Source organism: Phyllostomus discolor, chromosome 7 (assembly GCF_004126475.2).
Source record: "Phyllostomus discolor isolate MPI-MPIP mPhyDis1 chromosome 7, mPhyDis1.pri.v3, whole genome shotgun sequence".
NCBI classification, from domain to species: Eukaryota; Metazoa; Chordata; class Mammalia; order Chiroptera; family Phyllostomidae; genus Phyllostomus; species Phyllostomus discolor.
This window is the reverse complement of record NC_040909.2, coordinates 76,731,821-76,754,398: the sequence shown is the minus strand read 5'-3', so window position 1 is coordinate 76,754,398 and position 22,578 is coordinate 76,731,821. Positions and strand designations below refer to the sequence as shown.

The following is a 22,578-nucleotide window of genomic DNA, read 5'->3' as shown; positions in this document are numbered from 1 at the left end:
CCTTTAAACTGCTTCACTTGCAAGTGCCAATCAGCTATTCATGTTTATGCCTGGTTAGCGAGAATTGGATCACAAAGATATCATTTCCAAGTACACATTACAAGAAGGTATCTTTGGTAGCCAGATCATCAAGCAAAACATGTTTGGGGTCTTGTTAATAAGTATGTTTTTGTAAATTGGATTTCACTGTATAACAAGCTGTCTCAGAACTTGGTGGATTAAAAAGCAATAGTTATTATGTCTCCAAGTTGTTTGGGGATGCAGGTGGGGTTGGGGCAATCTGAGAAGGCTCAGCTGAGGCTAGATTATCTTTGGTGGTCTCATGCTCACATCTAGGACCTAAGCTGAGATGGCTGGGCATCCTTCTCTCTCCATGTGACCTCTTATCCTTCAGGAGGTGAGGGCTTCTTCCCACAGTGGTCTGAGGGTTCCCAGAAGCAAGAGAAGGCAAGCCTCAGTGCTCTAATACACTTGAACCATTTGCTCTATATATTTGTTAATGTCTCATCAGTTTAGCCATTCACATGGCCAAACCAAAATTCAAGGGGTAGAGGGAAATTCTATTTCCTGATGGGAGGATGGTACATTTACAGTGCTTATAGGGATGGGAGGAACATAGGGCCATTTTCTTCCAATTTACTAGAGTAAGAAACTAGAGGAGAATATGCATTGGGTGGGCAATAGTAGTGACTTGCTCATCTCTCATATTTTAACCCCATTTAATCTGCCAGTGTCTTATTAAATGGCACTTTAAAAAAAACTTTGTACATTCTATGCATCCCCTTAACTTTCTAATTCCCTGGCTTTAGTTCTTAATTAACTTTCACATCCATGATTGTTAAACTTTCTTGAGTTTGGGTCACTTTGAAAATATTATCAAAACTATCATCTGTTATGGACTATTTGTGTCCTCTTCAAATTTCTATGTCAAAACCCTAACTCCCAGTGTGGCTGCATTTGGAGATGGCACCTCTAAGCATGTATATAAGATTAAAAGAGGCCATAAGAGTGGTATCCTGATGCAATAGGGTTAATGTCCTTATGAGTAGAGAGAAGAGACATGAGAAGGTTTTTATCCTCTCTCTCTTTCCATGTGCACATTGAGAAAATGCCATGTGAGGACACAGTGAGAAGGTAGCTGTCTAACAAGCAAGGAAGAGAGCTCTCACCAGAGGTGGTTTGCCAACACTTTGATCATGAACTTCTAGCCTCCAGAACCATGAGAAAATAATTTTCTGTTCTTTAAGCCACGCAGACTATGGATTTGGTTATAGCAGTCCTCACTGACTAGTACACAGTCTCTTTCTCAGAGAAAGTAAACAATAGTACAACACACAGACCTTTGTATGTAATAGAAGAGTGACTTTGCATACCTAGAATGCCACCTTCAAACCTTGAAGGCATTCATGATCCCCAGGATACAAATCCCTGCTCCCCAACAACATCCAAGTCTTTCCTGTAGTCTTCCCATCAAGACTGCTCCAACAGTTAGTCAGTTTTTCTTTCTATGATGCCTCTATTTTAAGAAACATGCTAATTTATTTTAACAATAAAAAATTTTCCTTTATTTTAAGAAGATGTGTTTTTTATAGTGGGTTATGAAATTTTGACCACTTTCCACTAAGATTTATATGTTGATGACCATTACTAGGGTTCATGGTTTATATCAGATATAAAAGGCACTAAAAGATAAAATAATAAACCACTGAAGGATGTACTTTCTAATGAGAAAAAATATATATCATAATAATAAAGTAGAGGGTGTGTGAGAGACAACCACACATTGATGTTTCTCTCCCTCTCTTCCCCTCTCTAAAAATAAATAAATAAAATCTTTAAAAAAATAAAGGTAACATGATACTATTACACAGCTAGTGCCTTTCACATGAAAATTATCTTTCTCTTCTCTCTCTCTTTCTCACACACACATATCCACCCTTATCCTTTGAAAATTTAACATGTAGAAAAAGAGACAGAAAATTCCAGGGCAAAAAAAGAGGAGACACATTACCAAAATCAAACATTTTGGCAGGCCTTCTAAACAGTAAAGAGAATTAATTATATATTCAAAAAAGTAAAAATCCACCAAAAATGTCATCCATGTTTCATAAGATAGAGAATAAAGACACACTCACATTAGATTATTATATATATTTACAAAGCTCTTATAACATAACTACCTTTAAATGGCCAGATATTGATACTCCTTTGGGGTTCATTCATTTCTTTTTGTCCCTTAGAGAATGGTTTATAGCTTAGTTAAGCCTTGGGAAATTAGCTTACTGAAACCCACCATGGTCAAAGTGAATGCTGCTTCTGCGATTTGGGTCAGAGCATTCCAGTTCCTCCTCCTGTGAAGCTAGGAGGATCCATCTTTTAATTTCTATCTCAGTGACCTCGGGAAGTCAGCACATAACAAGTGTCTAAAGCATTGTCCACAATTCTTAAAAGCTAATGGCCAAAGGCTAAGACACAGCTTGATTAACCCTTTGAGAAGCCGCACATGATAAAGATGACCCATCCTTCATCACAGATGTTGTCATTGTAGCTCAGGTCAACCTCCTGCAGCTCGGCCCAATGACCTGCCTGTACTACTTTCCTAAAGGCCAGGAGAACCACATCCTCAGTCACTAAGAAACAGCAGCTTGGCCTTCCTCAGCACTTGAAAGGACATTGGAAGCTTTAGTGTTTTCAGAAGCATCTTCAGGTTGTCACCAACACACTTATTTCAAGAAAGGCTATTTTCAGAGGAGGGAGGTAAATTGATTCAGCAAGGGCAGTTAAAGTTTCACTTTCTAAATTAGAGCACAGTTGTTGATTAGTAACTACTTCAATTCTGGTAAAAATCGGAGACTGCTCTGTCAGTTTCAGAAGAGCTGTCCGTCTTTTTGTTAGAGGATAAATTCAATTCCTGAAGGCTTGAGAATAGAGATATAACCCCGGTCAGTAACCCCATATCATTTGCTGTTTTGAGCACTGGTTAAGGTCCAAAACTTCCAGATGCTTCAGTGCGGCCAACCGAGCTGGTGAGTCTTCAAACCTTCACCCAGCTCCTTGTTGCAGGAGAGGTAGGGTTTCCTTATCTGAGACACCCAGTAGTTAGACACTTTTTTAAATCTCTGAGCAATACTGTTTAGACTCTCACCCATGTTTCTGATAATGGAAAGATAAGTATTTCAAGACTGTGGATCACAGGTAGCAACTGACCCACAAACACTCCATCTTATGATTTTAAGGCACAATCCACAACTGCAAAAATTTGTATCTTGCTTGCTTCTGGGAATTTCTGGAGAATCAGAGGCAAGTTTCCTCCCACTTTACTGATCCAGGACAAATTCAGCTCCTCAAGTTCAAGTATTGCTTTGAGTGCAACTCTCAGTGTTCCAACAAGGTCAAAGGTACCGTAAGTCTGCACCTACCCAGCCTCAGGATTTTTAACTTGCAGACAAGATGCATTTGCTGGGGGGAGTGAATGGAGGGTTCCAACCCTAAAATCAACTCCAGGAAATAGCCAGTTTACCCAAGTCTCAGAGATAAGTCAGAGAAGCAACTATTTCCTTCATGTTTGCTGTTGTTAATCTGCAGTTATTCAGATCTAAATATTTGTTGATGCCTTTTGCCCAGCTTCTGCAGGATCTGCTCATTTTTCTACAGCCTGGAAATCAATTTCATTTCTGAAGTGAGAGGCTTGGCTCTGTTCCTGCCTCCACGTGCTTATCACAGCACTCCAGTGACCCTTTTCTTAAACAAGCTTGAGGAATTCAGTGGCTTTTCTTCCATGACCTAACTTGGACTCCCTAGCTTATAGATGGAGTTGTGTTCCTGGATGAAGAGCTAACCTTGTTAGCATTTAAGAGGGGCATCTTTGGTGAATGCAACTGCTTGGAACAGGGGTGAGGGAGGCTCCCGTAATTGCCTTCAAACAGAACAAATGAAGGGGAAGCATTGCAAATATCTTCTGTTCAGAAGGTGGTCTTTTGTTTTGTTGATGGTTTCTTTTGCTGTGCACAAGTTCATTAGTTTGATGTATTCCCACTTGTTATATTTCCTTTTGTTGCCCTTGCCTTTGGAGTAGGATCTAAAATATAATCACCTGACCAATGTCAAGGAAGTTACAATCTATGTTTTCTTGTAGGAGTTTTTGGACTTAAGGACTTATATTCAAGTTTTTCATTTATTTTGAGTTAGTTTTTGTGTATGTTGTAAAATAGTAATCTAATTTCATTCTTTTGCATATGACTGTCCAGTTTTATCAATACTGTTTATTGAAAAGACTGTCCATTCCCCATTGTATATTTTTGCCTCTGCTATTGTAAATTAATTGACCATACATGCATGGGTTTATTTCTGGACTCTCTATTCTGTTCCCTTGATCTGTGTTGATTTTTATACCATTACCATACTTCTTTGATTACTACAGTTTTGTAATATAGTTTGAAATCAGGGCACATGATACTTCCAACTTTGTTCTTCTTTCTCAAGATTGTTTTATGGTTCCATACACATTTTAGGATTTTTTGTTCTGTTTCTTTGAAAAATGGGAATCTTGATAGAGATTGAGTTAAATCTGTAAATTTCATTGTGTAATATGAACATTTTAGCCATATTAATACTTCAAAATCAAAGAGCATAGATTATCTTTCCATTTATTTGTGTCTTCAACTTCTTTCCACAATGTCTCATAGTTTTCAGTGTTTAACTCCTTGGTTAAATTTATTCTTAGGTATTTTATTCTTTTGGTGCAATTGTAAATGGAATTGTTTTCTTAATTTTTCTTTCTGCTAGTTCATTGTTCATTTGTACGAATGCAACAGACTTATATATTAATTTTGTATCTTGCAACCTGACTATTCATTTATCATTTCTAATAGTATTTTTAGTAGAGGTTTTAGGATTTTTCAAATATAAAATCATGCTATCCACAAATAGAGGCAGTTTTACTTACTCCTTTTCAATTTAGATGCCTTTACTTCTTTTGTTTACCTAATAACTGCAATGACTAGGACTGCCAATGCTTTGTAGAGTAAAAGTGGCAAAAGTGGGCATCTTTGTTTTGCTCTTGATCTTAGAGGAAAAGTTCAAGGTTTTTTTGTTGTTTGTTTGTTTGTTTTTTACCATTGAGTATGTTAGCTTATGGGTTTGTCATACATGACCTTTAATATATTGAGGTATTTTCCTTCTGTTACCATTTTATCAAGACTTTTGTCATACATGGATGTTATATCTTATCAAATATTTTTCTGCATCTACTGATATAATTATGATTTTTATCCTTTATTATTTTAATGTGATATATTGTATTGATTGATTTGTGAGGTTGCAGCATCCTGTACCTCTAGAATAAATCCCACTTGATCATGGTGTATATTCTTTTAATGGATTGTTTAGTTTAGCTTGTTAATATGTTAAGGATTTCTGCAACTATGTTCATTAGGAATATTGTCTTGTAATTTTCTTCTTTTGTGGTATCCTTGTGCCTTTTCCATATAATGCTGGCCTCCTAAAATAAATTTGAAACCATTCTGTCCTCCTGAAATTTTTGGAAGAGTTTGAGAAGGACAAATTTTAAATCTTCTTTGAATGTTTGTTCTTGGGCTTTTGTTCATTGGGAGGTTTTTGATTACTGATTCAATCTCCTTAATAATAGTTGGTATATTCAGATTTTCTATTTCTTCATGATTCAGTTTTTGAAGGTTGTATGTTTTAAGAAACATATCAATTTCTTCTACATTGTCCAATTTGTTGGTATATAATTGTTCATAATAGTCTCTTATAATCCTTTGTATTTCCTAGGATTTAATTATTATAACTTGTCTTCTTTCATTCTTGATTTTATTTATTTGAGCCCTCTCCCTTTTTTTCTTAGCAGGTGTAGCTAAAGATTTATTAATCTATTTATCTTTAAAAAATTAATAATCAATTCTTAGTTTTATTGATCTCTTCCATTGTCTATTTAGTCTCTATTTCATTTATTTCCACTCTGATCATTTTATTTTCTTCCCTCTACTAAATTTAGGCTTTGTTTATTCTTGTTTTTCTAAGTCCTTTAGGTCATGGATGTGCTGGTGGACACCATTTTTGTGTTCTTTATCTACCTGGTTAACGTGAGCAGGTATGCCCTTGCCCATGCTCTCCCACAGCCAAACTAAAGCCAGCAGGTACACGAGTCCACACAAGGGATACCTTTTGAGCACCTGGCTTTAGTGGCCAGAAGGGCTTATATTTTGGGGCCCCACAGGACTGGAACAATCAGAGACACAGTTCTTGGCAGGCTACCACCCCCTGGGTATGGCACAGACAACAGACTGAAACACACTCCCAAATGAAATGTTTCAGTGAAGTATTTGGTAAACTGTTGCTTATATTAACTTGGAAGTCAGATTATATACTTAATTACCTTAAGTGCCAGTAAACACTTTCTGAAAGTTAATATTAAAATATTTTTTTCATTTTTGGTTATGTTGCAAGATAATGCAAGAAAAAAATAACATAATTTAAAAAGGTGATTTGGCCCTGGACAGTATGGCTCAGTTGGTGGGGTGTTATCCCGGAAAGCAAAACTTGCCGGGTTGACAGGTTGATTCCCAATCAGAGCACATGCTTGGGCTGTGAGCCTGGTCCCTGGTTAGGGTGCATGTGAGAGACATCTGATTGATCTTCCTCTCCCCCTCTTTCTTCCTATTTTCCTCTCTCTCTAAAGAAATAAATAAAGTCTTTAAAATAGTGATTTGACTGATTTATATGTAAAAGTAAAAAGGAATAGAAAAATTTAGGAGATTTGTAGAGTTGAAAAATTCACATATTTCTTAACTACAAGAATAAAAAATATACCCAGTTCATTTGGCCCCTGGTGGGTGACAATGGCACCATCCTGGCTGGTAGATGAAGTCGCAATAATCCCTGGAAACGATGTGTATTTCTAGGCCAAGAGATTTAGTTGCCAAATATAGTTTCTCTCTAAAGTGGCAGCCCTGTTCCTCCAGCCTAGATTCTGAGGTAAAGACGTCACAGAACAGCTATGTAACATACAAAAATTATCCTGCATGGGCAGGAAATTAACCTGTGATTTTTTTTTTATTTTAATCATTGTTCAAGTACAGTTTTCTCCCTTTTATTCCCAATCCAGCCCACCCACCCAACCCTCTCTTCTTCCTTCCCATTACCACCCTCCCCCTATTTTGTGTCCATGTGTCCTTTAAATTTGTTCCTGTAAATCCTTCCCATTCTCCCCTGAAATTCCCTCTTCTCTCCTCTGGTCACTGTCAGCCTATCCTTTTTTTCAGTGTCTGGTTATATTTTGCTTGCTTCTTTCTTTTGTTGTTTAGGTTCCTGTTAAAGGTGAGATCATATGGTATTTGTCTTTCACTGCCTGGCTTATTTTGCTTAGCATAATGCTTTCCAGCTCCATCCGAACTGTTGCAAAGGGTAGGAGCTCCTTCTTTCTTTCTGCTGCATAGAATTCCACTGTGTAAATGTACCATAGTTTTTTGATCCATTCATTTACTCATGGGCATCTAGGTTGCTTCCAGCACCTGGCTATTGTAAATTGTGCTGCTATGAACATTGGGGTGCATAGGCTCTTTTGGATTGGTGTTTTAGTGTTCATAGGATATAGTCCCAGTAGTGGAATTGCTGGGCCAAGAGGCAGATCCATTTTTAGTTTCCTGAGGAAGTTCCATACTGCTTTCCATAGTGGTTGTACCAGTCTGCAGTCCCACCAACAGTGTACTAGGGTCCCCTTTTCTCCACAACCTCTCCAACACTTGTTTGTTGCTTTGTTTATGATGGCCATTCTGACTGGTGTGAAGTGGTATCTCATTGTGGTTTTAATTTGCATCTCTCTGATAGCTAGCGATATTGAACATCGTTTCATGTGTCTTTGGATTTTCTTTATGTCCTCTTTGGAGAAGTGTCTGTTCAAGTCCTTTGCCCATTTTTTAATTGGGTTCCTTGTCTTATTAGAGTGTAGTCATGTATATTCTTTATATATTTTGGAGATTAAATCCTTGTCTGAGCTATCATTGGCAAATATGTTTTCCCATACAGTTGGTTCTCTTTTTATTTTGATACTGTTTTCTTTAGCTGTGCAGAAGCTTTTTATTTTGATGAGGTCCCATTTGTTTATTCTTTCCTTTATGTCCCTTGCTCCTGTGATATTTTTTAATTACTTTATTGTTGTTCAATTACAATTGTCTGCATTTTCTCTCCAGCACTCCCCCTCACCCCAGCCATACCCACCATCTTCCCTTGCTTCCACACTCACCCTTGGTTTTATCCATGTGTCCTTTATAGTAGTTCCTGAAAACCCTTCTCCCAACCTGTGGTATTTGAAGTCATACAAAGTTTATTATCTGAGCACAATTCAGCCCAGAGTTTCTCAGCCCAAATGTGCATCTGAATTACCTGAAAGATTTGTTAAAACACAGACTGGGAGGCTTTACCAAAGTCTGATTCAGTAGGTCTGGGGTGGTAACCAAAAATTTACATTTCTAAAAAGGTAATGCTAATGCTGCTGGTCCATCAACCACACTTTGAGAACCTGATCTAACCAATCCTGACATGTCCCAGTATTGACTCTAGAATTCTCTTATAGCCTGTATAACTATGAGCATGCAACAGTTTAAGGACAAGCTTAATGGAGGTCACTTTTCTACACAATGAGTATTCCATTCAGCTTCTAAACAATTGGAAAAATTGCTTTTCCCATCAATGGAAAGGGGAAATAATCCCATATTTACTTTACAGAGTAGACAATATACTGAGTCAGCAGTCACAGCATATTCAGTGAAAGACAGAATACTTTGGGACCAGGCAAATAGAAAAGCAAGCATTAGCTGCTGTATTGGTTAGCATTTAGAGAATCGATGTACTCTGGTTAGTTTGAACAGAAATTGATTTAGTACGTGGTATTAAATAGCTTATAAAAATGGTAAGATAGGTGAAGTAAGATTTAGAGACTGTCATTCTGTTCATTACTGTGTCTCTACTATCTACAGGTAACTTGTACTTAATACATTTTTTTTATTGAATAATGCCAATAATTTGTGACTTTAATTGCTATCACTCTGCTCATTGTGCCTCATTATCAGAAAATGTGTTTATATTCTATTTGGATATAGCCAAAAACTGCTCAGCATGAAATTATTTTGACAGAATTTACTTTTATGCTCACTTTGCATCTGTTAGGTGGTAGGTAAGATGTAGAGTCTATTTGGTATTCTGAGAATTAAATGTCTCAAGAGGTGATTTAGAGATGCTGTGGATGACTTTATAGAAGCAACCAATTCCTAGTTTTAACTGGAGCCATTCTTTAGAGAGCCACCGATAAGCCTTGCTTTAAAATTGGTGTAGTTTTGTTGAACTGTAACTTCAAATAAATCAGTTATATCATATGTCAATTACACCTCAATGATGTTGGCTCCAAAAGTACACAGAAAATAGGGACTTTATATTTGTTTTCAGGGGTCTTTGGAAATGTTAATAAAAACACATATGAAGACCCTGAAAATGAGTGGAAGTAAAGAACTAACCAAACACTAGTAAAAGAGACTTTTATACCACATATTTGTTTAATGAATTTTTTTCCTGTTAAGGAAACTGAGTCCTTGTAACCTAATTTATTTCTTCCCTTTGTACTTCTTATGTATCATATGATACTTCACTTTTAGAAAAGCAAGATCAAATTTAAGTTAGTGTTTAAGAGTAAAAGAGCTACTTCTGTAGCTGGACATTAATTTTTTAAAAAATCTAAAAACCAGATATTTGAAACCTGAATGATGAAGAGGGGAAAGAGTTAAAAGGAAGATCATTGTTATTAGGTCCATGGTTACATGGCACCAGACTCATAAATATGGGGAAACCTACTTTTCCTGAATCCTCCTTATTTACGTGAGTAAACCCTATTCATTCATGAAAGCAACACATCCTACCAAGCACTGTTCATATATCAGGCAGTATTCAGTACACATATTGCCAGCTCTCTTTCATTCTCTATTAATATTGGTAGAGCACAAGTTGATGATTGTGTGGTAACTAGGCAATTAACTCATGTCACCATTGTACTTTTTCATTAGCATCACTAAGAGTAGCATTACCTTCTCCATGACCTCAGCATAAGTGATAACATCCTTAGCTGTTAAAGTGAAAAAAAAGTTAAGTGAATTTAGTGTTAGAGACAGGAGCCCTTTTTCTCTTATCACGTGGCACAAAGAGTGAAAATTCAAACCTTTCTAAGTTGCTTCATTAGTACATTTCACCTCTTTTCTCCAAGAACAAATTTCTTACTTATTCTTTTACTTGCTAAGATGCCTTGCAGAGATATCCATTTTGTTCTTGGATTCTTCTAATGGAGGTCAATGGCTGGGAGAGCCCTCCCAGAGTCACTGCTTCATTTGGTTTTCCTGCTTCTGGACAGCACTCACACTAAAAAATACACTGGGTATATCTGTTCTTAAAGCACAACTTAGGAAATCCTATGGATTATCATTTACTAAGTGTCAACTTGGGATGTAAGCAAAAACTATTAAATATTAAATCACATTTACAGAAAACTATTACATTCAACATTGATCAAGTTTTTGTCCTTTAGGTTCATTTTGTCTCTGAGAATAAAATTGAAAACAGACTATTTATTTAATAGTGTAGATTTTCTTTAACTATGAGATACCATAGAGGGAAATTTGAGCTAGAGAGTAGTAGGTATCTTACTGATTGAAAGCATGGGGTTGAAAATCAGATTCACATGGATTTGGATCCATGTGCCCACATTACTGTTCAGTGAGAACATATAACAAAGACCCAAGTATTAGGAAATACTTCCCTGAGGAAATATCCTTTTTACCTGTGACACAAAAGAGAATTAAGAGTTATCTAGGCACAGAGAAGAATGTTAGGACAGACAGACTAAGAACCTGTCATTTAAAAAGGCCTGATCATGAGAGACAGGTCAGCGCATCCATGGGTTCCAAATGTGCGTGTGGTATGTGTGTTGTGTGTGAATATCAAGTGGGGTAGGTGGGGACTGTGAGGTACAGCAGAAGATTTTAATAAAATTTGTGATTTTAACAAATTGTACCTGTTGCAGTGTAGTTTATAGAGAAGATAAGAATCTATTGGTGGGTCATTTAAAAGGATATTGCAAGATTTACAATAACAAATGAGATTTCTGGCTGAGATGGAGGCATAGGTAGACACAATGTGCATCCTCGCACAACCAAAAGAAGGACAACAATTTAAAAACAAAAAACAACCAGAGCTGACAGAATTGACCTGTATGGAATTCCAACAACCAAGAAGTTAAAGAAACATTCATCCAGTCTGGTAGGAGGGGTGGAGAGGGCTCGCAGCAAAGCTGTGCCTGGCAGACTACGTGAGGTGGCGGGTTGTGGAGGGGCACAGTGCACAAGGTGACTGGTGGACCGGGCGGTTCCACATTTGCACTCAAATAAACCAGGTGAAACTGGGGAGAGAGACAGACCTTGCAACCCAGGGTCATAGCAAGGGGAAATAAAGTCTCAAAACACCAATTGAAAACACCTGTGGGGGTTGAGGTTCTGGGAGAAACTCCCAGCCTCAGAGAAGAATTTGTTGGAGAGACCCACAGAGTCCCAGAACATGCACAAACTCACCCACATGGAAATCAGTATCAGAATGGCCTGATTTGCTTGGGGGAAGTGGGGAAAGAGACTGAAATCCAGCAGAAGCAGAGCAAGCGCCACTGTTCTGTCTTGGACCCCATCCCTACATACAGTGTCACAAAACAGTGATGTGAGTTACCCCAACCTGATGAATACTTAAGGCTCTGCCCCTCACTACATAACAAGCATGTCAAGACAAAAAAAAAATGGTACAAACAAAAGAACAGATCAAAGCCCCAGAAAAAATATAACTAAGCAACAAAGAGATAGCCAACCTCTCAGATGCACAGTTCAAAGCACTGGTGATCAGCTTGCTCATAGGATTGGCTGAATTTGGTCGCAAATTAGATGAAAAAAATGAAGGCTACACTAAGTGAAATAATGGAAAATATACAGGGAACCAATAGTGATGGGAAGGAAACTGGGACTCAAATCAATGGAGTGGACCAGAAGGAAGAAAGAAACAACCAATCAGAAAAGAATGAAGAAACAAGAATTCAAAAAAGTGAGGAGAGGCTTAGGAACCTCCAGGGCATCTTGAAACATTCCAACATCTGAATTATAGGGGTACCAGAAGGAGAAGGGGAAGAGCAAAAAGAGGAACAGTTATTTAAACAAATAACAAAACTTTCCCAATCTGGCAAAGGAAATAGACTCCCAGGAAGTCCAGGAAGCTCAGAGAGTCCCAAAGAAGTTGGACCCAAGGAGGAACACACCAAGACACATTATAATTACATTACCCAAGATTAAAGATAAGAAGAAAATCGTAAAAGCATCAAGACAAAAGGATGACAAGCATCAAGACAAGACGGTTATCTACAAAGGAGTTCCCATAAGACTTGTCAGCTGATTTCTCAAAAGAGACCTTACAGGCAAGAAGGGGCTGGGAAGAAGTATTCCAAGTCATGAAAGGTAAAGACCTACATCCAAGATTGCTCTACCCAGCAAAGCTTTCATATAGAATGGAAGGGCAGATAAAGTGCTTCTCAGATAAGGTCAAGTTAAAGGAGTTCATCATCACCAAGCCCTTATTATATGAAATGTTAAAGGGACTTACCTAAGAAAAAGAAGATAAAAAAACATGTACAGTAAAATGACAGTGAACTCACAATTATTAACAACCACACCTAAAACAAAAATAAAAACAAACTAGGCAAACAACTAGGACAGGAACAGAACCATAGAAATGGAGATCACATGGAGGATTAATAACAGGGGAGTGGGAGGAGGAGAGAGGGAAAAAAGGTACATAGAATAAGTAGCATAGGTGGTAAGTAGAAAATAGACAGGGGGAGGGTAAGAATAGTATGGGACATGTAGAAGCTAAAGAATTTATAAGTATGGCATATGGACATGAACTAAAGCAGGGGAATGTGGGTGGGAGGGGGTGTGCAGGGTGGAGGGGAATGAAGGGAGGAAATGGGACAACTGTAATAGCATAATCAATAAAATATATTAATATATATCAAATAATTTAATATATTTATTATTTAATATAAATATAAATATTTAGTATAATTAATTTAATATAATTAATCTGTTTATTAAATATAAATACAACTATTTAATATAAATAATTTATAAAATATATTTTATTGATTATGCTATTACAGTTGTTCCATTTCCCCCCTTCTCTCCCCTCCACCCTGTACCCCCTCTCCAATCCACATCTCACCCCCCTTTAGTTCTTGTCCATGTGTCATACTTATGAGTTCTTTAGCTTCTACATTTCCCATACTATTCTTGCCCTCCCCCTATCTATTTTCAACCTACATTCTATGCTACTTATTCTCTATACCTTTTCCCCCTCTCTCCTCCTACCACCCGCCTGTCGCTAACCCTCCATGTGACCTCCATTTCTGTGGTTCTGTTCCTGTTCTAGTTGTATACTTAGTTTCTTTTGGTTTTGCTTTAGGTGTGGTTGTTAATAATTGTGAGTTTGCTGTCCTTTTACTATACATGTTTTTCCTTTATCTTCTTTTCTTAGATAAGTCCCTTTAGCATTTCATAAAATAAGGGCTTGGTGATGATGAACTCCTTTAACTTGACCTTATCTGAGAAGCACTTTATCTGCCCTTCCATTCTAAATGAGAGCTTTGCTGGATAGAGCAATCTGGGATATAGGTCCTTGTCTTTCATGACTTGGAATATTTCTTTCCAGCCCCTTCTTGCCTGTAAGGTCTCTTTTGAGAAATCAGCTGACAGTCTGATGGGAACTCCTTTGTAGGTGACTGTCCCCTTATCTCTTGCTGCTTCTAGGATTCTCTCCTTCGTTTTTACCTTGGCTAATACAATTATGATGTGCCTTGGTGTGTTTCTTCTTGGGTCCAACTTCTTGGGGCTCTCTGAGCTTCTTGGATTTCCTGGAAGACTATTTCCTTTGCCAGATTGGGGAAGTTCTTTATTATTTGTTCAAATACGTGCTCAATTTGTTGCTTTTCCCCTTCTCCTTCTGGTACCCCTATAATTCGGATGTTGGAACGTTTAAAGATGTCCTGGATGCTCTTAAGCTTCTCCTCATTTTTTTGAATTCTTATTTCATCATGCTTTCTTGCTTGGTTGATTCTATCTTCCTTCTGGTCCACTGTATTGTTTTGAGACTGTTTCCTTCCCTTCACTATTGGCTCTCCTCCTGTATCTTCCTGCATCTCTTTTATGGTAATCTTCATCTTTTCATCTAATTTGCACCCAAAATCAACCAATTCCGTGAGCTTTCTGATCACCAGTGTTTTGAGCTGTGCATCTGATAGATTGGCTATTTCTTGGTCGGTCAAAAGGGTGAGTCCTGGGGGACTGATCTGTTCTGTTTGAAACATATCTCTCCCTGTCTCTCCTTTTTTTTCTTTTTTTTCCCCAGTCTGGTCGCTCCTGTTATGGTGGGGGGGGGGGGGGGTGGAGCCTTAGGTGTTCACCGGGGCTGGGCACCCCAGTCGCTCGATTGTGACGTTATATGTGGGGGCGGGGGTGGGATCGGGGATGGGAGGGAACATTGGCGGTAGTTCCATTCTCCTGGGATCTCAGTCTTTTCTCTGGGATCCTGGGCTGCAAGCTCTGCCCTGGTCCACAATTGCCGCCTCACTGGGTCCACCAGCCGCAGCTTGCGTACTCAGGGACCACCGCTGTGTTCTCGCGCGCTGGATGGCTGTCGTGCCAATTTCATGCCAAGTTTTCCCCCCGGACCTCCACGCACCGCCTCACCGTGCCCACCGGGCTCATCTTCTCCTACGTGTCTGGATGTAGGGGTCTACTTCAACTTCTTGGCTGTCCGACTTCCATTCAGATAAATTCTCTATCAGTTCTAGGTGTTATTCTATCTGTAAATTATTGTTGTTCTAATCTTGGCTGTGTGAGGAGGTACGGTGCATCCACCTATTCCTCCATCTTGCCGGAAGTTGCATAATCAAGAAAATATATTTTAAAAAATAAATAAATATTAACCCTTGAAAAAATAAAACAACAAATGATAGTAGTCTGTATTAGGGTGCTGGCAATGAAGATGGAAAGAGAGGTATAGATTCACGGGCTATTTAGGAACCAAACTGATAGGACTTGGCTACTGGGAGGTGAGATGAAGGAAGCCTATAGAGGCCCCTCAGGTTTTGACTTCTGGGACTAGATGGTTATCACATGGAAGATAGTACAGAAAAACAGATTTATGTGAGAAAACCTTAGATTTCTCAAGGTGATTTTACATCTCTTAAGAGATCATGAGCCCACTGTATTTTGCATTCACTTTTCTAGTAACTTGTATCCACTTTGTCCCTCCCCACCCATTTTCTGAAGTGAAGACAATTATCTTGCAAAAACCATAATGTGATTGCAACACTTTTCCTCCTGCTTGAAAGTTTAAATTACTTTTAATTGTACTTCACACTTTTTAAAAAGTTATTTTTTATTTTTGAAATTTTATTATATTTTACCCTTGCCATTTTTCTACCCTATACCATCTGCATCACCCTCCCCCATATCACCACACTATTGCCCATGTCCATGAGTCATTCCTTTTTTTTCTTTTTTTGCTTGATCCCTCCACTATCCCCCTACCCGCAGAGCTGTCAGCCTTTTCTCTATCCATGAGTTTGTCTCTATTTTGCTTGTTAGTTCAATTTGTTCATTAGATTCCACATGTGAGTGAAATCATATGGTATTTGTCTTCTCTGACTGGCTTATTTCACTTAGCATAACCTGCCTGGCCAGGTCCCTGCTTCTTCTATTGGTATGAGATTTATGCTATTCTTCTCCTTGTTCATTATACATCCTTCACATTGGTCTTTCAGCTTCTTGAAAGCATCATGGGCTGCAGCCTACGTGCTCAACAGTCTTGGCTTCTTTTCCTTCCACCTATCCTTCAGTTACCAGCTCAAACTTCTTTAAGAAAGTTTTCCTCTTACACATTCTCCTGGCCTTTATAATTCTCTTTTACAATACTTATTCTTGGTGGTAAATTTGCAGCTGTGAGACTGCAAAACTGTAAAGTCTTTATGGATGTCCACATTTCTGATGGTGGAATATCATGAATATCATGGTTTATCTGGATGCTGTGGTAGACAGAATTTTGGTCCCCCCAAGATTTCCACTCCCTAACCTAGAACCTTGACTATGTTACTTTACATAGCAAAAGAGATTTTGTAAATCTCTTTTATTTAAGGATCATTTATTTAAGGATCTTAAAATGGGGATATTATCCTGGAATAACTGAGTCATCCCATCACATGGGTCCTAAAAGAGGATTCCATCTGTGGTCAGAGAAAGAGATGTGGTGACAAAGATAGAGTCAAAGATGTGCTGCATTGTTGATGAGGGAAGAGGGACACACGCTAAGGATGCAGGCAACCTCTAAAACCTGAGAAAGGCGAGAGAGTGGATCTTCCTCGAGACCCCCCAGAAGGGACCACAGCCCTACTGACATTCTGGTGCTGTCCCATGAGACCGTCTTAAACTTCTGACCTACTGAACTGTAAGAAATAAGTTTGTGTGGTTTTAAGCCAGTGTTTGTGGCAGTATGTAACAGGAAGACAATTACAAATTATGTTTGTACAACAATTAATTCCAAGTGTATTTCTGTTCCATGGGTTTCTAATTTAGGACTTACATTGTTTTATCAGGATGCTAAGTCTCATGAAATATGGTATTTTGAATTATCAATATAAAAATGATCTTCAACTTTGATCTTCTTAATTTCATTCACAGTAGCATTCATAATGTCAGATGTTTCACTTAAGAAAAAAATAAAACTTTCTAAGCTCTACCTTGATTCCACAAATAGTATGAAGAATTTTTTTCTTTTCAAATATTTTGATCTGCAATTGGTTGAATCCATGGGTTCAGCAGACCCAGCTGATATAGAGGGCTGGGTCTAAACATATCCTGCCATTTTCTCCAAAGAATTTAAGATAAACTCTAAGAAGATCTAAATTGTTATTCCAGCTTGATGGTGTAGGGAGAGAAATATCTTGTCCCTTCAGTATCTTTAAGATATCTTTGCGGAAGCAGTCAAAGCATCCCCTTCTTTCCTCTCCCCTGATTTTATACTTAGTGGCATAAATTCACCTGTGTGTTGGGGAGTCAGGGCTCTAACATTAACCCTCTTCTTTCCCAGACCTTAAAGAGTATAATAAAACCCTGACATCAGTAACTGTAAATATAAAAACGCATATGTGGCAGACATTACGCTTTCTTCGTAAACTACCCTTAAAGCAATAGTAAGGCATGTTCTGCTGGAAGTTCTTAGCATTCCATTCTGATTCTTTACTGCCCACAAATATGAGCTGAAAGATTGTATGTTTAGAACTATGATCAATATTATGCAGATTTAAAGAGAAGCAGAAGGCACGTCACTTCAGGTAGAAAAGTGTACAACCTAATTGAGACAGTCTAGACATATTTATAAGAAGTGATTAAGGAAATAAACACCCCGTTATTCTGTGATTTCAAAGGAGTTATCAAATTTCTACTTTGTGGCAGTACAAAAAAAATAAGAAAAGTAGAATCAGTGAAATCAGAGGTTAATGAGGGCTGGAATTCCATAAATCATCAAGATTGAAAGGAGGGACAGAAGTTATGCTTGAAATTAAGCATCAGATTTGGGGAGACAGACAAAAGAGAAGACTTTCTAGCTGTACCACTGTCATAAATCTATTTTCCTATTCCCCATTGCTGTTTGATGTAAATTTTCAACTGTTTTAATATTTTCACATCACCCTCTACACATCCTGTCATTCACTGATTTTTTAAATACTGGTATCCATTTCACCAATGTTTAAAAAAATAGAAAAACATCATTTCAATTGAGCCCAAACATAATTGAAAAACAAAACAAAACTTCTTATGAATATATTTTTCAAACTCTATAGCTTTAACTGATAAATTTAGCCCATAGATATTTCTTATCATCCGAAGAGCTCTGAAACCACTATCTTTGTTCAGAAGAGAAATAGGGGAAAATAAAGACACTAAAGGATATGCTATAGATCCTGCTTCCCAGGAGCTTGCTGTTATTCATCTACCCAGACTTCTTCTCCTCTTGTGGGTAATATCAGAACCTTCTTGCTCCAACTCCCATGCTCACACAACATATGGGGCCTACTTCACAAAACCCTCAGGATTCTGATTTGTTATCATGAGTTGCCAATCAAAGTACTCTGCACCAGCCTATGTCATTCTCCTGCCACAGAGGGGAACATATCTTAGGCTGTCCTTTCTTGAATTTATATATTGGAGTGAAATTGTACCTTTATCTAGGATCATAAGCTGTGAAGACATAAACCCAGAGGTACCCGAGTCAGAAATAGGAAAAATAGATTTAGAGTGGTGGTGGTAGTGGTAGGTAAAGAGAGAAAGCTAGAGAGAAAAATTAAGAGAGAGAACTGATGCTATTTGAATTCCAAACTCCAAGTTGTGTTACTCAAATAAATTCTACTCCTATCTTTCTGTGGTTTGGTTCTATAAGCCAATACACTTACTTTTATACTTCAGGTATTTTGAGTTGGATCTCTATCATTTGCAACGGGAAATTTCATAATACAGGATTCAAGATGTGTGAGTTATAGAATAAGATAATATATATAACAAAATTATATAACTCAGAATCAATAAACATTAATATAATTGGTGTTTATATGTTTAACAGAGTCATAAAAAAGGAATCTTAGAGTACTAAATCTTAATCAGGATTGAATGGAAGATCTTAAATATTTTTTTAATTAACTTCATTGGGGTGACACTGGTTAATAAAACTGTATAGGTTTCAAGTGTACAATTCTATGACACATCATTTGTATTTACACTGTGTGTTCACCACCAAAGTCAAATCTCCTACCATCGCAATATATTTGACTCCTTTTTCTACATCTACCCACCCCCTTCCTTCTGGTAACCACCAAACTATTGTTTTGTTTGTTTGTTTGTCTTGTTTATTTATTTGTTGCTTTCATTTTTATATTCCACTTATGAAAGATATTATATGGTTCTGAATCAGTCATAAGGAACAATGAACTACTGTCATTTGGGACAATGTGGATAGGTATTGAGAACATTGTGCTAAAGGAATGAGTAAGATGGGAAAAGAAAGAGAAGTTTTTATTGATAAAGAGGTAAAAAAGTATTCTCTCTTTACTTATGTAAGTGTATAAGCAAATATGTGGAGGCAGAAAGACTATCTGAAATACACATACGAATTTCAACCATGCACATAATCTTTGAGAAGTGTGTTTGATTTTGTGACAATTACCTGAAAACTCATTGATTTGAGTCTAATTTTGGATAATAAGCCTTTTTAAAATATCGTCTTTTTAAAAAAAATATCGTCTTTTATAAGATTATTAGTGATTGTATTATGACATAAATTAACATGATAATTTCAATTCCCCTTAAGATACAGTTGATAAAAAGCCTAGAAACCAAGAAAAAACACAATATTCTTAAAGAAGAAGAGTGGAGAACTTGACCTAGCAATGATCAATAGTTATTCCCAAGATGCATTAATTGAGACAGTGAAGTATTTGTACAACAATAGAAAAATAGGCACCCACACTTGGAACTACCCAAGAGATTTATTTTTAAATTTTTAAAACTTTTGATAAATTGAATTCTCTAAATTTGTATTGTAGTTCTCTTACTTGAATCAACAATATGACCACAGACAAATGGCATTTCTCTTAGGATGTAGAGCTAATGTAAGAAACCCTTGCTTCTATAGCAACAAGAGAAACACAAGCAAAATAAAAATCTTAATTTTCTATGCAAGAAGCAAAGCACAGTGGACACAGGGAGACTCAATGAACTGAATTCCAGACTGACTAAGCTCTTCACACATGCGCAGAGAACCAGGGTATCAGCTTCCAGCTACTATCTTATTCCAACTATTCTGTAAGAGAAAAAGCCGTGAGAAGACCAGTAGTTGCCAGAGGTTGAGAGCTGGGAGTTGGGGGATGAATAGGTGGAGCACAGAGGATTTTTAGGGCAGTGAAAATAGCCAGTATGATACTATAATGATGGGAATGTGTCATCACACATCTGGTGGAACACATAGAATATGCAACACCAATATGAGGCTTAATGTAAACTGTGGACCCTGGGTGACTGTGATGTGTCAATTTAGATTCACCAATTATAACAAATGTACCACTTTTGGTGGAGGATGTTGCAAGTGTGGCAGTAGAGGGTATATAGAAAATCTCTGTACCTTCTCAATTTTTCTATGAACTCAATCAAACTGCTCTAAAAATATAAAATCTTTAAAAAATGATGTTACCGTTTTTTTTCTTGGCTTGAGAATGACAAACTTAGAGTTAGAAGTATGGAGTTGAGGAAACCAGTTAAAAAGTCATAAGTTTTAATGAGAATTTATTCACATGAGCATGTCTAGACTGAAATGTTAGAGTTGAAAAATAAGTGTTGTTAAGTGTTTTAATATTTTCCTTGGTTATCAGATAGATTGTCTCCTAAATTTGCATGCTTGCCAGATTAAAACTTTGTACATTGCTTCTATCAGCTTTATTGACTGAAAAATTCACTGTTCATAAAATTGGCAATGAAGGCATACAGGATAAAAATATTACACATTTAAAAATCAATTCTAAGCAGGTTTTCACTGGGGTAATATGTGTAGACAGGCCTCCATATTTAAGTGAATGTTACATTAAATCTCTTAGGCAATGATGCCACAAGAGCCTAGCAAAACTCTCTGTTACCCATAAAATGATTGTGTTATGCAAATACATTTCTAACTTCATACAACTGTTTTTTTGCACAACCCTTATATTTGAAAATATTGAGAATTCTGTTGCCTTTTGGGGAAAAGACATACCACATGGATTATTTTTCATAGCTTTTAATTTATTTTCCTTTCCTTCAGTTCTTTTTTTTATAGACATATAGCAAAAACAATCCTGTGACAAATTTATACATTTGTCTTGGCTCTGCCTACAAAATTCACCTAGACTATCTATATTTTTTCATTTCATAATGGTCATATTAAATTATAAAATTGTTTTTATATCCTGCTTTAAATAGCTACATTGAAAAAATTCTTTTTCTAAAAGATATATTCAGAATATTTGTAAAATTATGTAAATGAGATATAGTATATGAAAGATCTACATAGGCATGTTATTTTTTTTTGCAATTACCTTTCTTTAGAACTACATGGTCTTTCTCTGATTTTTTTATACTTTAGTGAAGTTTAATGATGTTAGCATACACTTATATATCTTTACTGATATACTTTTTTATGTTATTTATAAAACTTGGGCTTATGCTTTTCATATAATTACAAAACCTGGTACTTAGAAGTATATTTGTATTTATATACATGTACATTGGTTAAGCAGTCCTGTATATAAATATGAGTAACATATATGGATATTTATAAAAAGATGATCCATAATTATCCAGTTTTAAGAACATAGTCTATGTGAGGCTGATATTTTAGGGGAGCAATTATTTTGAAAATATAACAATGACCTAATATACAATAAATAGCAAAGGACAATGACATATTTACTAGTATTAGATGGAAAAAGCTTTATACTTTCAAGAAAAATATAAAATTAAATATAAATTTCACAATAAATTAACATGTTTTAGATAATATTCACATCTATACAAATATTAACTTAGTATAAGAATTATTTATTTTCTCTGATACGCCAATATTCAAATAATGTTGCTGAGAAGGTTCAGATGTATTTCCCAAAATAGCCACCAGATGGCTACATGGGCTTTTTCTTGATTTTGAATTTTAGTTTTTAGGATTATTTTTTCGTAAAAAACTAAAGATTTAAGCAATGCCTCACATAATCTTTATGGAGTTATGGAGTATTATGATATACTGAATATTAAAACAATGATATGTGTGATTTGTTTTTTCTGATTTTAGTATAAAAATTGCAGAGTCATGAGATAAATCTCTTCCCATCTGAAGATGTCTTCTCTCTTCCTTTTCTTTACCTCTCCTTGATGGGGAAGAAAGTTTTCCGGTTGGGCTGCTGTTTTCTCAGGCCATGCTGTCTCCATGGCAATGTCCCTGGTGCCTTCATGTCCCTGAGTATCCTGCAATAGTGTCACTCTGAGAATCCTGGTCCACCGGGCTTCTCCTCATTTCTGTGTCCCCTTTCTAAGCCCCTAAGAACCTCTACTGTGTACCACAAAGACTATGGAAACCCGGCCCACACTCCTTAGTGACTTGAAACTTCTGTTGTCACTCTGCTTTGGCTGCCCACGATGTCATGATGAGCCCAATAACACAGTCTCCTTCCAGCTTTCCAGAGTGGGAGCCAAGCACAAAAACATCCTTTGCTTTCAATTTCCACATCACCTCCCAGTGTTTTATTCCCTCTCATCAGAACATCCTATCTTCTCTTTCAGGGTACAGTTGAATGGTTGAATGAAAGGAAAGTTGTTTCTGCATCCTGAAGGCATCTCCTCTAAATCTTCCCACTCC

The 22,578-nt window shown here is 37.0% G+C and overlaps 1 pseudogene; it reads right to left on the bottom strand.

Annotated features, from left to right (window-relative positions):
• Positions 1-2,279: 2,279 nt before the first annotated feature.
• LOC114501380 lies at positions 2,280-22,174 on the bottom strand (annotated as a pseudogene).
• Positions 22,175-22,578: the final 404 nt, after the last annotated feature.